The following is a 17,499-nucleotide window of genomic DNA, read 5'->3' on the forward strand; positions in this document are numbered from 1 at the left end:
AGAGTTTTACTTTAAACCTTGATAAAATATTTTTTTGTGGTTTGGTTTTGGTTTTGTTTACTACCCATTGACTTCCTATCTATTTTACATGGAACACACACTGTGTGAACACAAGCACTCAAACTTTCTCTAAGTTATTAGATCTACAAAGTTAGATGCTTGATGTACAACAGAAACTTTCAGAAGGGCCATACAAGGGTCTTAGGTGGCCTGAACAATAGATGGCTCAGGCTGAGTCTTTAGACTTCAAAGAAAAGCAAACAGAGGGAGATCTGGTCATATATATGTCTTCCTGGAAAAAAGTACCATGCAGAGCCCTAGACAATACCTGTTGTCTATCCAGCCCAGCTCCTCAAAGGGTCGCTTGGGTTTCACTTGAGAGTAGGAGAGCAAACCTGTGTCCCTTCTTCACTGCTACAGTCTACCCTCTGGAGTGTGTTCCTCATATCCCATCACCCCACCCCAAGCTGGACATACATACTCTTATGAGCAACACCTCACACCATGGTGCAAGAATAAACATCCTCAAACTTAACTTTTAAAATAGTAAGAATGAATGACCTAGATGTGATGCCCTGGGTAAAATATGTTCATTCTTAAGCCAATACCCCCCGCCCCCGATGACTGTCTACTTCCTCATCTAAATGCGACCATAGTTGTCAATGTGAACCACTTACCAACTCCCAACTATCTGCCACACAAAGCTGTGTAACAGAGACTAACCCAGAAAACAGCTTGCACATACATTTTTAACTTTCAGAGAACATTCCAACATTTCACAATGAAATTCACCTTAGACAACAAAATATACTGTTCTCGCTAGTACATTAACTCTATATTTATCTTGTCTTTCTTCTAAAATACAAAATGCATGTCGGATGACCATAAGAATTTTAAAGATTTAGAGAACAAGAATATTTGCTTGTCCACCCTTCTCCTAGATCCTGGAAACAAAACTCCTATCCTAGCACATATACTCACTCAAAAATGGTAAATAAATTTAGTCAGTCAGCTCTATGAAGTTTTTATTTAAGCTTTATATAAGGTTATAAGAAGTAATTTTACTCTGAGGTATAAAAACTCTAGTTTTATAAAGCAGTATAGAGGGAAAGAGAGAAGGAAGGAAGACAAAGAAATTGTCTAATTGACTCATAAGCCAATAGCCAGAAAAACTCCCAAGAAGCAAAATTAAAGCACACACGCATACACACACACACACACACACACACACACACACACACACACACAACAAAAACAAAAACAAAAACAAAAACAAAAACAAAAACAACCTACCAGTCTGGGACTTCTACTCGAAGGATATATTCCTTCCTTTGGGGTCTGTAGGTAACAGAATTTACTATGGCACCATTCTTAAAATTCATTTTTAAATTTCTCCTTCAACTATAGTCAAATCACCTAGACAGTTCTTATTTTCACATTCTGAATTCTTACCCTTGGAACCAAGGCTGATAAATAAGATCTAAACATACTTCAAGTCAATCTCACCAATCCTACCAAAAGATTTTTACCCCAACCATTTAAAATAAAAAGAAGAAAGTACAAGTCAAGTGGCAATAACAGCAAAGGTGTGAATTCTCCCCTCCCCTTTATCCATCAGAGGTGTTAAAAGTCCTGTCCCACTGGAGATGAGGCAGGCTTTTTGGTCCTGCCACAGGAGATCCTAAATTCTGCAATTTGCTGCAATGCCACCAGCTCCAAGTCACCCAAGAAATGATGTTTCTGCACCTTGTCACAGTGTTGTCACATGCTAGTCACCTCACAGCAGCCAAAATACTTGCAGAAGTAAGTCTCATTGATACCATTTTAAACTTGCCACAGTTTGAGGAAAGCTCATTGTTATAAATGAGAATACCACTACCTGCTCTCTTCCCTTGCAGTTACAGATGGAACTTTATACACACATACACACATGCACATATTTTTTCTAATATTCTGGCAATAAGGTCTGGAAAGCACTATAAACCTAATGGAGGAAAAAAGTGAGGCCCAGAGAGATCACGGACTTTCCCCAAAACACAAAGCTACTTAGCCACAAAACAAATTTATCTGCAGTCTAAGAGTATTTTCCACAGTAAAAAATCCAATGCACTAATACAGACCTTAAATAAAATTAGAAAGAAAAATTACTAAGAAAAAAAAAAACAATGAGTTTGGAAACTCAGAGTTTGAGCTCAGGGCTCAGCCTAACCAAGTTATATCACCTGTCTTAGCCTCAGATACCTCCATTAAAGGGTTACTGTGAAGATAAGATAAAATTACTCACTCAATAATGGTGATGCCTATTAAATTTTTAAAAAAGATTTTAATGTGTTTTCCTTCCAAGAATTCTTAACTTTATAGAATAGAAATGGAAAAAAAAATTCCCCACAACCTTCCAGAATAAATCTAGGGGCCATGTACCAATGTCTAAAGCACACACTTTATTATCCGTGATAAGTGATCCAAAGAAATTTGCAGGGTTTGGGGTAGCAGTTAATAAAGAAGTAGAACCAAGATAGCTTTGTTCAATACCTGACTGCAATATATATACACCTAAAAGAGACAAACTAACCCCCCACTCAGAGTACCAATAATATGCAGTATATGCTTTTATACTCAGGTCCAACATGACCTCTTTAGCCATGTCTTGGAACAAACCAGGGGACAAGAGCCACCTTTTTCTATATGTCCTCCAAAATAATATTCTATTCTTAGTGCTCCAGGTTCTGAAAATAAGAGCTAAAAAACAAATAACAAATAACCTTTTTAAGTTTATTCATTTATTTTGAGAGAGAGAGAGAGAGCAAGCAGGTGCCAGGGAGGTGCAGAGAGAGAGGGAGAGAGAATCCTAAGCAGGCTCTGTGCTGTCAGCATGGAGCTTGATGTGGAGCTCGAACCCACGAACCTCAAGATCATGACCTGAGCCAAAACCAAGAGTCAGATGTTTAAACAACTGAGCCACCCAGATGCCCCCAAAACAACCTTTTTAACTTTCCAAAATTTCTCAAGCTTATTTGACTACAGATCCTTTTATGCCAAGTGCATCTACTGACACTTAGAGAAATGCAATTTAGAAAATCCTGACCTATTACAACACTGTCATAGTGTTGTACAGCAGTTTCTCAAATTTATGTTCGCATTAGAATCACCTGGGAAATTGTTATAAAGGCAACTTCTCCAACCTCACTCAAGACCTAAAGTCTGAGAACAAATGGGTTAGTTATATTTCAAATAAGCATCCCAGGTTATAACAAATTTATTTATTTTTTAAAGTTTATTTAATTTTGAGAGAGACAGGGACAGCGTGAGCAGGGAGGGGCAGAGAAAGAGGGAGAGAGAGAATCCAAAACAAGCTCCAAGCTGTCAGCACAGAGCCCGATGCTGGGCTCCAACTCACCAAACTGTGAGATCACGACCTGAGCTGAAACCAAGAGTCAGACACTTAACTGACTGAGCCACCCAGGCGCCCTCCAGATTATAATAAATTTAAAACCATGTACCAGTAGTTTTAGACTTGTCAGTTTTCACTGTAATTACCACCAGTACATCTCAAACTTCAATGTCTATAAGTCACCTGGAAGCTTGTTTTTTAAAAGAGCACATTACTGATATGAATGCTGAGAGGAAAGGGAGCCATGTTCATGGGTAAAAAGCAGCTCAAAGCATTTCAGTATTATTTTGAATGAAGATGGTTTCAAATATATGCTTTAAGATGAGAAACTATGAGGGTGCCTGGGTGGCTCAGTCAGTTGAGCGTCCAACTTCAGCTTAGGTCATGATCTCACAGTATGTGGGTTCAAGCCCCCCATTGGGCTCTGTGCTGACAGCTTGGAGCCTGGAGCCTATTTCAGATTCTGTGTCTCCCTCTCTCTCTGCCCCTCCCCTGCTCATGCTCTGTCTCTCTCAGTCTCTTAAAAATAAATAAACATTTAAAAAAAATTTTAAGGGGAGCCTGGGTGGCTCAGTAGGGTGGGCATCAACTTCGGCTCAGGTCATGATCTCATGGTTTGTGAGTTCCAGCCCCACGTCAGACTCTGTGCTGACAGCTCAGAGCCTGGAACCTGCTTCAGATTCTATGTCCCCTCCTCTCTCTGCCTCTCCCATGCTCATGCTCTGTCTCTCTCTGTCTCTCAATAATAAATATACGTTAAAAATTTTTTTAAAAGATAAACTATGATTCATTGATTCGTACTTTGCAACATTACTACTTTAAACTGATTGCTGTCTTTCATGGATTGAGAATGACCTGTGAAAATCTGATCTCTTCCACAGCCTCCACATTGATGGCTTTAAAAGAACTGGCCAAACCAGAATATGTGTGGTTGATTTGAAGCCACTTCATTTGGTCAGATACCTAAGTTCTTCCGTATGCCCCCTTCTTAAAACAAAAGGCATCATGATGACTGATTAATGTTATCTATCATCTTTCTGGGTGTGTCCATGAGAGTGTTTCTGGAAGAGATTAACTTTTAAATTAGTGAACTCAATAAAGCAGATCACTCTCCTCAATATGGATGGGCATCGGGGCGCCTGAGTGGCTCAGTCGGTTAAGCGTCCAGCTTCGGCTCAGGTCATGATCTCATAGTCCGTGAGTTCAAGCCCCACGTCGGGCTCTGAGCTGACAGTGCAGAGCCTGGAGCCTGCCTCAGATTCTGTGTCTCCCTCTCTCTCTGCCCCTCCCCTGCTCATGCTCTGCCTCTCTCTGTCTCAAAAATAAATAAAAACATTAAAAAAATATGGATGGGCATCATCCAATCCACTGAGGACATGAACAGAAGAAAATGGGGGAGAAAAGCTGAGTTTGACTTCTGCCTGACTGAACTAGGACATCAATCTTTTTTTTTTTTTTTTATTTTGGGCGGGGGGAGGGGCAGAAAGAGAGGGAGACAGAGAATCACAAGCAAGCTCTGCAGCTGTCAGCACAGAGCCCAACATGAGGCTTGAACCCATGAAATGTGAGATCATGACCTGAGCCAAAACCAAGTGTTAGACACTTAACTGACTGAGCCACCCAGGGGCCCCAGACATCAGTCTTCTGCTCTGATCACTCCTGGTTTTCAGGCCTTCAGACTCAGAATCTAAACCTCTCTGGCTCTGGGTCTTTGAATTACATCACCAGCTTTCCTGGGTCTTATGCCTGTAGACAGCAGATTGTGGAACTTCTCAGCCCCCGTAAACACATAAACCAATTCTTTAAAATTAATTTCATTATATAGCTCCTATTGATTCTGTTTCTTTGAAGAAACCTGACTAGCACAGGTATACTACTACACTCTATATGAATTGGTACAATTGTTGGATCCAAACAGAATAATATCAACAACAATTCTCCTTATAAACTAAGTCCAACTTCTTATAGGTCTCATCAGATGATACAATGTCATATCACTTTATAATCCCTATGATGTGAAAGAGTTCCTTTTGTATTTTTCTCTTGGGAACATAAAAATGTTACCATTAAGAAGGAAAAGGTTCTATTACATACAACTGATTCTAGTAACATCTACTGTGTTATCACTGATGTCTGGGAATGCATATCATCTTGGCAAAGGAGCTTTGGAAAATTTTTGAAGGTTTTGTTTTTTGAATTTTTTAAAATCTAACTATATCTATATATACCCAGGGCCACTTACATTTCACACTTATAAGAATGATATTAATATTTCTATAGTCAGAGGACATGTATGTTCTATCTTTCAAATGCTAAGTTCTGAGCCTTAAGTGCTATAATATAACAACATCAGCTCATGCCAAAGTAATATGAATTGTATGATGGTTTTAACAGTGTATTGTACAATGTTAGCATCATGGTTAAGAGCACAGGCTTAAGACACAGATATGCCTGCCTAACCATCTTCAAAGTTTCCTCACTAAATTCCCTTAGTAACATTAGTTACTAAGCATCCAGTAGGTATGAAATATACAGAGATAAATAAAGAGCAAAATACAGCTCCCAACATCCAGGATAGGGAGTATAGACAAACTTCATATAAATAACCACAAATAAAACAGAAATCACAGAGCAGTTAGTGCTTCAACTGGAAGAGGTTGTATCCTGCACAACCCTAACCCAAAAGGAGGCACTCACCAGGTAGACAGTGTTCAATGAAGGGCTTTCCCAGCACAGGGTATGGCTACATGCAAGTTACAGAGGAGTAAAACTTCATGGCTTATTTAGAGAACTGCCACAGGCCCATGTCACCAGATTAGAGGGTACAGGAGAAAGGGAAGAAGGAGTGTGAATACTTGGGCAAGGAAGCCAGAGAAAGACTGAGCAGGTAAGAAAAATGGCCAGATTTTAGAGACAGCATGAGATGGCATTATTGAAGGTGGTTGGATTTTACAGGTGGATTAAATAAGTTGGAGTATACAAAGTACTTAAAACAGAAGCTGGAAAGCAGTGCCATAAAACTGTTAGGAAGAGAGCCTGAAGATACAGGCTTCCAATTAGTAAACTACTGCAAAGGTCCAGGTGAAAAACACAAAGGACTTGATACAAGGTAATAAATATGGAGCTAATGAGCAGAACCGTGAGAAGAGTAGTAAAACTGGTAAAATGTTTTGGCCAATTATACATGAGAAATGAAGGAAAGAGGGAAATTGAGGTAGACTTCCAGGATTTTGGCTTGCACAACACAAGGGTGTTGGGTGAATAATAGTGAATTTAGCCAACATTTAGCCAAGATAAGAAATATAAGTTAGACTGTTTTAAGAAGGATGGAGAGAAGGCATTTGATTTTTTTATATCAGCAATAAAATCTGAGGTTTCTCATACTTAAATCACTTAGGTCTCATAAACTCCTTGTAAAGTGGGTAGTTCATTTTATTAAAAAAAAAGAGAGAGAGGTTAAAGAGATTTCCTGAGTTGCATAATTTAAAAGTTACAGGTAGCCGAACCACCAGCCAAATCCTCTAGCTCCTTGGTTCAAGTCTATTTCCACTGCACAGATTTAACCAGAGCAAACACATCATCCTGATACTCTACTTTTCTACTCTTCCCTTAAATGATTGTAAAAAGCAGCATGAATCACCAAAACAACTAGTCTTTTATGACTACAAACTAGTAGCTGATTTTTCCATTGAAGGCTTCGTTATATCTATTTAGTAATAAAAATGTCCAAACACTTAATAATACTAAAAATTCAAGTCTATTTACAAGTTACAGCAACAACCAGGTTACCACATCCAAAATTTAGTAACAACAACAAAAAACTGGCTTATTCATGATTTTTTAAAAACTTTTTTAATTCTCTTGACAAAGGCACTTTTCTTTACAATGAAGAAAAGGCAAGGTACGTAACATTTAAAAATTTACAAATCAGCACATTCCCTATATATAGGAAAATTAAAATTCATTAAAAAATACAGAAGGAAAAAAGTTTCAAGGTTATATAGTTACCTGGGAATCTTTACATACATTCAATCACCATGGGCCTTTTCTTTCTAATCCAACTTCCGTTCTTCCAGAATTCTCCTACCCTTCAAGGATGAAGATCATCCTCTTAAAAAAATTCCAGTGCCTACAGAATACCCACCCTCCTCAGCATGATGTTTGTCACACTGTTCCCAGCATGGTGGTCATAGTATGGGCTGATCAAGTCTCTAGCTTCAGTCCCCATTGCGTCTTTCCCTGTACACCAAGCATCCCCTTTGGTCGAGTTATTGTTCCTGTAGCTCCAAGTGTCCTTCCTCCCCTCTAACATGGAAATCTACTCACTCCTCTGGGCTCAGTTCAAATGCCTCCATACAGCCTACCCAAGCCCTCAAATGACTTGACTTTACAATCCCACAGCACTTCTGCTATGCATCTAAAAAGGGCATTTCTTTAATTGTCTTGAAATAAAATTACATATTAGGAGATGAATTAAAAGATGCTCTAAAGTTAGAGGGAAAATTTTTATTATGAATTTATAAACAAATTTTTAAAAGGCTACCATCTCACATGGCTTCACTGGCAAAAAGCACAAAACAACATTTTTCCCTCAAAAAAGCTCTAGAAACATCAAACCTTAGTAATCTTCTATTGAATGAATAAGCCCTCTGGACCCTGTGGACTCTGGATTCCACAAGTGCAGTACAATGAGTTCAGGTACCACTTGGTCTTCCCAGTGATAAACCCTTATGGCCCGCATCTAAAACAGATCCATTTGGGGTGAAACTAGCTTTACAGCAAGTTTTATGCCCCAAAACTCCCAGGGATTTCTTTTAATTGTTTCCCAAAAGGAAATAGAACACATGCATACTGCAACTCATTTCAAAGGATAACAGTAGAAATTACCTTTTGTGATCTATGGCAGATAAATAGGTATTTAATAAGTATTGGAGTACCCTTCAGCTATTCCATCATCAAACAATTTCATCTGCTGGCTTTTGAGAAAAAATAAATTAGTTAACTAAAGAGCTCCATTGTTCAGAAAGAACATAAAAGGACTGCAGCATAACCCAAACTATACCCCTGCAGAAGCTCTATTTTGTCTTTTGGGGGAACTTCCCCCACTGCTTGCAGACCTATTTCCTACCTCAAGGTTCCTGAAGCACAGACTAGATCCATTCAACCTGAACCAGCTTTGAGGACAGAGCACGTCTTAGGGAAAAGCTAATACATTTTCAGATATGTAAAACACCTGTAGGAGCCAAATACTGGAGAAGCAGCGATGCTGAAACAGTTCTTCTAGCTGGCAGTATGGTAACCAGCACAGAATACTGGACTCAGGAGAGAAGCACAAAAACTCGGTGGTTAAAAGCAAGGATGTGGGACCCAGATCCCGGTTCACATTCTGGCTCCATGTGCACTGGCTGTGCAAAGATGAGCAAGTTATTTCTCTGTGCCTCAGTTTCCTCCTCTGTAAAACAGGTAAGAGTGTTACCTTCATCAACGGCATACAGTAGTGCAGCTACTATTACCAGTCTGGCCCAAAAGCTGAAAAGCCACATGACCTCAGGTAAGTCACTTAACACCTCAACTACCTCATCAGTAAAGTGAAAGGGTTAAATTAAAACCCTTGTTCAGCTCTAGAATTACCCTGAACTTAAATTCGGCACCACAACTCACGCTGCCAAAATATGCAGTCTCAACTTCTTTATTAGTCATATACCAATCTCACATAAAATCAGCTCAGTTACTGTGTTTGTTTTTAATACAAGTTCAACCCTCAGTTCAACATTATGTCAATCCTCAACATTATGTCTTTCCTCAGAAAGACACAGTATGAATAAGTGAGATATAGAAAATAAGAACCAAAAATGTATTTAGTCTTCCTATTTACATTCAATTCTGAGTTCACAGTTTAAAATTTATAACAGATATGATAATACACAGAAAAAGAAGCATAGGAAGCTAAGTTTACTCTAACTTGAAGAATACTGAAATCCTATGATAATTTTTTACTCACTGCTACAAATATTTTCATCAGCTTGTACCATTCAGGCTCACAAAAGCAAACCTTCCCTTTTTTTGACAACAAAAGAGCACCACATACTACATTTTTGTAAACGCTCCTGTTTTTCATGTTGCCTTTTTTTACTCTAGCTCTTTAAATATGGTCTTTATTGTAGGTGGGGTTCCTGAACTTTATGAGGCAGCCTGCTATTTTAGATGATGTAAAAGTCCAGTAGCTGCACTACTTCAACCCTGAAGAGCAAAGAAATTAAAGAGTGAAAGCATAAAGTACAGGCTTATATTTTCCTTTGTGCCCAAGGGTACACAGAGTTCATCTGTGTATGAAACCACCTTCCAAATCCCTCAAAAGTCTTTATTCAAACTCCAGTAACAGCAGACAGGCCTTCCCTTCAGTTCTGCATAGGTTCCGATCCAGGTAAAACTAAATGTTTATGCCCTGGATCGGAACCTATGCAGAACTGAAGGGAAGGCCTGTCTGCTGTTACTGGAGTTTGAATAAAGACTTTTGAGGGATTTGGAAGGTGGTTTTTTTGACTTTTCGACTCCTCCAATTTCCCTCTTGCTACTATTATTGCCAATCCAGACAGCTCCCTGCAGTATCTTACTGATAAACTCACTGATAAGCATGCCAAGTACTATCTTCCATTCCCCTCCTAATTATTAACTTGGGAAGCATTTATTGAGTGAGAATTTAGGTGTCAGACACAATGGTCAATAAGGCAGATACAAGATACACTCTGGCATTATTGTTTGAGGTTATAGTTGAATAGCTGTAACAATTTTTAAAAGACATAATTTTAAAATTATAACGTAATTTTAAAGAAAAGACCAAGTGCATTAGGAATACATGGTAGGACAAGACTTAGTCTAAGGGATATCAGCCTTCCTGGAGAAAGTGACACTAAAGCTGACCCTCAGGACGACGATGCTAAGAGTGGGGGAAACAGGAAAGCTCAATGCAAAAGAATAAAACATACTTAAGGAAGAAAAAGTTCACTATGGTTGAAGTTCATGGAGTGGAAGCGGGAGGTATGCAGAACATGGAGTAGGCAAAAGATGAAGCTAGAGAAGTAAAGCAGCTGCTACGTCATGAAGGTTCCTGCTGACATCACTATCAAAATACTTTTTATTCCATTTCAGGTGTATTTCTCAATTTTCCATAATAGTAGACCAGTATCAACTATCAGAAAATCAGAAAACTAAATCTATTACATGCTATATTAGCAAGTATAATATGTTAATGGGAGGGATCATATGTGCATTTTAAACACGGACTTTCTAGAGGCAGTAGATGGACCAGAAAGAGCATAGCAAGCGAGTTGTTCAGGCTCCAAGACAAAGCAGTGTGAAAAAATTGGGGGTCAAGACCAGTTTTCCACTAGTTTCATTTACTTAGATGTTCCCAAAGCACTCTAACTAATAGGACAACTATCCCTAACAAAATACAACAGTAAAAGACATGCTCTACATTTCAATATAACTATTATTATCCTCATTCTAAAATATCCACCACAAAAAAAAAGTGAAAAAAGAAGAGATGAGAATAATAGTTACTTATACATTAAAATTCTCTGTATGTAAAAATAAAGCCCAAAAGTATCAAGTAAAAAAGTTATTAGAACTACTATGAGCCAGCCTGCCTGAGGTGGTCAATTATGAAATAAAAATATATTAAAGTAGCTTTAATAAACCATGAAGGAACAGTTGGATAACAGAAGAGAAAAATAAATTTATGCATAATAAGAATATAGTTCATAAAGTAGCTAGGAATCAACTTAAAAGTACAGAACTAAAATAAAGCTACAAAACTTTGCTGAGAGAAAAAAATCAGTACTAAATAAAGACTAGCCCTAGAATGAATATGGCAAAGATACCATTTCTCTCTCAAATTCCTCTAAAATTTAACACAATTCAAGGGGCACATAAAAAAAATCAGAAAGAACTAGAAGAAAATATAGCTAAATGTATAATTTCCTCACAGAGAAGATATTTCTAAACATGACACCGCAGAAATCATGTTTTAACTGACAGATTTAATTAATGTCAAAAACACCAAGCAAAATAAAAATGATAAATGGACAGAGAAACACCCATAAGACAAAGACAACATTGGCCTATTATGTGAAGGACCTCCTGGGTACCCATAAGAAGTAAGTGAACACAACAAATCAAAAAATGGGCAAAAGACACTGTACTGAACATTCTAGTTGCTGTGTCTCTCCTAGAGAAGCTATTTAATCCATAGCCTCTGGAAAGAACAGAGTACCCCCCTCCCCATCCTGATCTCAGCTGACTGGACAAGGAACAACCATCTAATGAAACTGAGCCAGTAGACTGCTCACTCCTAGAAACCTGGGACACACATGCCCATGGTACTGAGATGTTGATGAGTGCCTGAACTGAAAGGTCATGTTAAAGTAGGGACTGAACTAATGACATGGTCAGCCAAAGCCAGGTGGAAGAAAGAGTTATAGGAGAACAAGGAGGCATGGAGGAAAGGCAAATCCAAGATGTAAAGTGAAGAAAAGCAGGACACTGAAGATGACAGAGGGAAATGGACCTTCCAGTTCTTTTTCTGGGAGGTCCTTTGTATTCTATTCTTTGATACAAACCAGAGTGCCTATGATCACCGTTAGGTAAAACCAGTTCATGTAGGTTATCAGTCCACTACAGCCAGACCACAGATCCAAAACAGACATGAGCAAACAATTTACAAAAAAGGACAAAAAGATCAGAATTAAACATGTGACAAAATGCCCATACATGTAAGTCATCAAATAAGGACAGGTTAAGATATTCAGCTTTTGTAGGTATTAAACTGACAAAGATAATAAGGTACTGAGATGGTCGCACAGTGCAGTGTGGAAAGAAATACGGGCACTTATACATTGGAAGGAGGAGTGTAAACTGTAAATTTTCTAGTTTCAGTAAGACTAAAACTTGTATATCCTAAGAATCAGAAATTAGACTTTTAAGCATTTAGTTTAAGGAAATAGTCATAAACATGCACGAAAAATTAAGAATATTTACTATACAGCCATTTATAATAACACAAAAGAAACAAACTCAAAGATGACTTAAATCAGTGTTTCTCAAACATCATTCATTTATCACTTTAATGACTTTTGTATATCCCTTTACCACATGTATTGATTTATTTAACACTGTTCCTTAAGTCAGCTTATGCTTTTTATTATTTAACTTACTCTTTCCACAGGTTTTACTGAATGCCTACTATATGCCAGAAACTAGGTGCTGGAAATTCAGCAATGATGACAAAAATCCCTACCCTAGTGGAGCTTACATTTTGGTGGGAAGACAAATAATAAAATGAATAAAATATACAGCATGTTACTTATATGGTTAGGGAGAAAAGATAAAGCAGGCAAGGGGGAATATGAAGCTTTGGGGTAAAAGGGGTTAGAATTCTAGAGAAGGTAGCCAGGTTAAGTGCTCACTAGAAAGACTTGACGTGAAGGGGCTAGCCATGAGACTATCTGGGAGATTAGCATTTCAGAAGATGGAATAGCAGTAGGGCAAAAGACCAGAGGTGGAAACATTTCTGGTGTGTCAAAGAAGGGCAAAGAAGCCAATGTGAGTGACGCAAAGTGAGTAAGAGGAGTGAAAGGAGAGATCATACAGCTATGGGTTGTAGACATGGGCTGTATTTTGTAGGGACTGGTAAGGACTCTGGTTTCTGTTCTGAGATGAGAAACCAAGAGACTGAGAAAAGACTGAAGGGGGACACTAGTTAAAAGGATATTGTAATAAACCAGTATGACTTGGATCATTTAGATTATGGTGGCTTTTGGAATGGTCAAAGAAATGAATTATTAATATATTTTGAAGGTAAAGCTGACCAGATTGCTGATATGCTAGATATTAAAGACGTAGTAAAATCACTCAAGGAGTAAGGCACTGAAGAGGTTCTGAGGACTCCCCAAAACTAAAGGTCTTTAATAGTAATTGTCATCACAGGTTTGATGTGCTAGTTACAATTTCATAATACATATTAGAATGTGTAACTTTTAATAAAACACACTCATTCATATTATTTTCTATAATATACCATGAATATAAATTTTACTTTTGAAATTGTCTTCAATGAATATATGCTTCCCTTTTATAATCAGATTCCTTTTTAAGTGGTTCAGTTTTTAATATATGTGCAAGTCTCGTTCAAATTGGGTTCTTTGTTTCTGGCTTGATGTAATAGGTAAGGCTTTTAAATTCACATCCAGGACAGAAAGGAACTGGGATAGAGACTTTCAAGGTGAGGTTAAGGGATTATGCTCATAAACTAAAAATAGAATTGCAGCAGTGACACAGATAGTATACATCATCTTAAAACTCCAGCAGATGGCATTCCACATGCAAAAATCAAGGTCCAGGAAGTAGAAGACAGATAGCAAATGTGAGATGCTCTTGAACCAGCCATGAACAAGCTCTTGGGCATTCATTGGACCAGGGGCCAGCTCTCTACCAAGAGCTTCCTCACTGCTTTGTGGTAAATAAGGCTTCTTGACACATGCCAATACCATAATACCATAATACCATATTTTAATAAGCTGCTCAAATGCTTCTACATAAATGTCATCTAAAACATTACCCAGGTAAAATAAACCGAGATTTTCCTACACAGCACTCAAGAGGAATAAGAGCAAGTTCATTAAAAGTCAGAGTGGGCTGGGGCGCCTGGGTGGCGCAGTCGGTTAAGCGTCCGACTTCAGCCAGGTCACGATCTCGCGGTCCGTGAGTTCGAGCCCCGCGTCGGGCTCTGGGCTGATGGCTCAGAGCCTGGAGCCTGTTTCCGATTCTGTGTCTCCCTCTCTCTGCCCCTCCCCCGTTCATGCTCTGTCTGTCTCTCTCTGTCCCAAAAATAAATAAAAAACGTTGAAAAAAAAAAAAAAAGTCAGAGTGGGCTCTAGAAGTAATTGACTATACTTTCCCTCTCCATCCTAATGGTGTAATTTTCATAGGTAACTAGGATTAAGTGGAGGTTTCTGGTTACCAAGAAGTCACTATTCTTAGCACTTTATTACTAACTGGCAAAAGACCATAAATGTACATACTAAATGAAATGAGAGATGAAACTCCAAAGCATTCTGGTCAGCATTAAGGTTTTCAAGTACTCCACCTTGCATAAGAACTAAGATGACTTTCTTCTAACCTCAATCAGATCAACAACTCATTTTATCTTCAAAATGTCATGTTGTACATCAGACAACTACTGGATGGACAGTTAATCTGAGAATGAAATGATAGAGGACTGTTCTTGATGTCTGCCCTGTGTAGACACAGCTCTCTAATAAAGAACATAATTATGGGGGTGCCTGGGTGTTTCAGTCGGTTAAGCATCCGACTTTGGCTCAGGTGGTCATCTTGTGGTTTGTGAGTTCGAGCCCTGCATCAGGCTCTGTGCTGACAGCTGGGAGCCTGGAACCTGCTTCAGATTTTGTGTCTCCCTCTTTCTCTGTCCCTCCCCTGCTCTTGCTCTCTCTCTCTCAAAAATAAATAAACATTAAAAAAAAACATAATTATGAATGGCTTTAAGTTGTGTCTTTTATAGAATGAATCATATGGTTTAACTAATTATCACACAAAGCCTTCTGACAAAGCTCACACCTATTCACCCTGCAGCCCTGAGCAAGGCTTTTAGTTTCTAAACCATCTTCTAATACTAGAGTTTAAGTTTTGATTTTATGTAGAGCTATGGCTTCATGATGTGATCAATAAACATTAAGTCTAAAAAGCTGTCCCAAATAATATACTGTTTTACCACTCTTGACAAGTGTTAGAACATGGGTTTCCTAGAAAGGAAAAAAATCTGACCCTCCCTTCCTCATCTCCTCTGCTCTCCGAAAGCACTTCTGTGATTAGTAAAGCTAAGTATCATTATTCACTAAATGTGTCCCGTTCCTCTTTAAAAAAAAAAAGAAAGAAAGAAAGAAAACAAAAAACAAACAAACAAAAACAAACACAAAAAACTGCATGGAGTGGGAGAAACTTTTTTAAGTACATGTAAACCAAAGTTCAAATTTTTAAAAACAAATATAAGCCTTCAGTGGCTGACACCCTATTTCAGCAAAATGCATTTCAAAAAATTTTGGTAACTAGACTCTGTTTGTTTCTCAGTAATCTCAATCAGTCTCTAAATATTCTACAAATGACCCAGAGGAAATGGGCTTATCGTACAAATGGAAATGGCAGACAACTCAAAACCAACTTTAAAACAAGTAGAAGGAAGAGGTCTTTGAAAAAGGAAAGAAATCTCAAAACACCACTTTCTGTACTAAGCTCTCTCAAAAGCAGCCAAGGTACTGCTCCTCATTTTAACCAGAAGAACCACAGAAGAGTGCTAGCATCCTAACTTGAGAGTACACCCTTTACAAATGATCTGATTGGTGAATTCATTGGTTTCTTGCATTATTATTATCTCATCAAGATAATAAGACAGAAAAGACATCCCTTAGTCCAAACATATCTTCTCCACTGCACTTTTAGACACAAATCTGGTATGCCTGGGTGGCTCAGTGGGTTGAGCATCCAACTTGGGCTCAGGTCATGACCTCACAGTTCGTGGGTTTGAGCCCCGCATCGGGCTCAGGGCTGACAGCTCAGAGCTTGGAGCCTGCTTCAGAGTCTGTGTCTCCTTCTCTCACTCTACCCCTCCCCTGCTCACGTTCTGTCCCTTTCTCTCTCAAAAATTAATAAACATTAAAAAAATAGACACAAATCTAACTTATTTTTAAAGGAAAACAATTTCTTAAGCCTGAAAGAAGAAAAAGACCAAAACACAACAGAGCAAAGCTTTTCCTTTAAAAGATTCTCTGTCAAAAGGCAAATTGCCCTGTTTCCTCTAGGGACACCTTCTCACAGAACAATCCACCAAAGTACCTTGAGTTTGTTTTTCCTCCTACAACTCATGGCCCTGAAAGGTGGAGCCAGTTTGCTACAGCAAAGCAAAGGGAGTAACAGGCTGTGGCCAGTGACAGAGGATGCCTACTTTGAGGAGAAACACTTCTACAAATGTAATAAGCTGGAGCCAGGATTACTTACCTAGAGGAAAAACAAGTATCCTAAGGTTTTGCAGCTCCAGTAGTTCTAGAACACACTACTCACCACAGACAGGTATCACCTACTGCAAGTCAACTCAACACTGAGCTCAAAGTACCAATGGAGTTATCCTCCAAGTATTTTAGTACACAAAGCAAGACTTGGGCTTGGCTGTAGCTCTCCCATGACACAGTGATGACACAATTAGCTCCACACAGTATCTCCCTGCCTCCCACACAGCCTATGGCAATGGACTGACAGATGTGCTAGTTACTTAGCAATACTTTGTGGTTATTTCACCCACATCATTCACATAGACAGACAATGCAGTACCGTCGTTCCATAAAAACGTTTCCCTATCCTCCCACATACTGTTCCACATAATAATTTACATTATTACATGGAGGAACAAAATAATGGCTCATGCTTAGTAGAAAGTAACCATCCCAAGAGTCTTTAAGGATCCTATTGCAGATCTCTTTGTTCTCTGGGTCTCAAACAAAACTACTCTGCGTTATTTCAAAGGAATGTGACTGCCAAGTGATTAAGCCAAATGAGCTTAGAGCAAAAACTACCTTCTGCCTAAAAACATCCCACCATACAAACCATGCTAAGCAGGTATGCCTCATGGCCGCAGTCACTCCTGAGTTATAGGCTGGGGTGGGAGGTGGATATTGGAGGCTAAGCCAAAATGTCTCAAAACTCTTACGACAAACACAGTGTCTTCCCAGAGATGACCTGGGTGGTTGGTATATATTTTGCTAATGGTAAATGAACTAAATGAACCCTTGTTGGTCTGCCCAGGCTGAGGTAAACATTTCAGTGTGATGCAAAATTTCTCTCATTGCCATTCAATGCATTCAGATAAAAATGACAGTTAATATGTATTAAGCACTTCCAATGTTCTAGGCGCTGCTCTGAGACTTTTATAGGCATTAGCATATTTAATTATGAAGTAGGTATTATTAGTATGCCTACTTGACAGATGTGAAAACTGAGGCACAAAGGAGCAGCATGCCAGAGCTGGGATGTGTATCCAGGAA

The 17,499-nt window shown here is 38.6% G+C and overlaps 1 protein-coding gene across 4 annotated transcripts in view; it reads right to left on the reverse strand.

Annotated features, from left to right (window-relative positions):
• The window catches only part of PSD3 (pleckstrin and Sec7 domain containing 3), a 734,808-nt gene that overhangs the window by 392,149 nt on the left and 325,160 nt on the right, over positions 1 to 17,499 (reverse strand). The window lies entirely within an intron of this gene.

The sequence above is a fragment of the Panthera tigris genome, chromosome B1 (genome assembly GCF_018350195.1).
Source record: "Panthera tigris isolate Pti1 chromosome B1, P.tigris_Pti1_mat1.1, whole genome shotgun sequence".
NCBI lineage: Eukaryota > Metazoa > Chordata > Mammalia > Carnivora > Felidae > Panthera > Panthera tigris.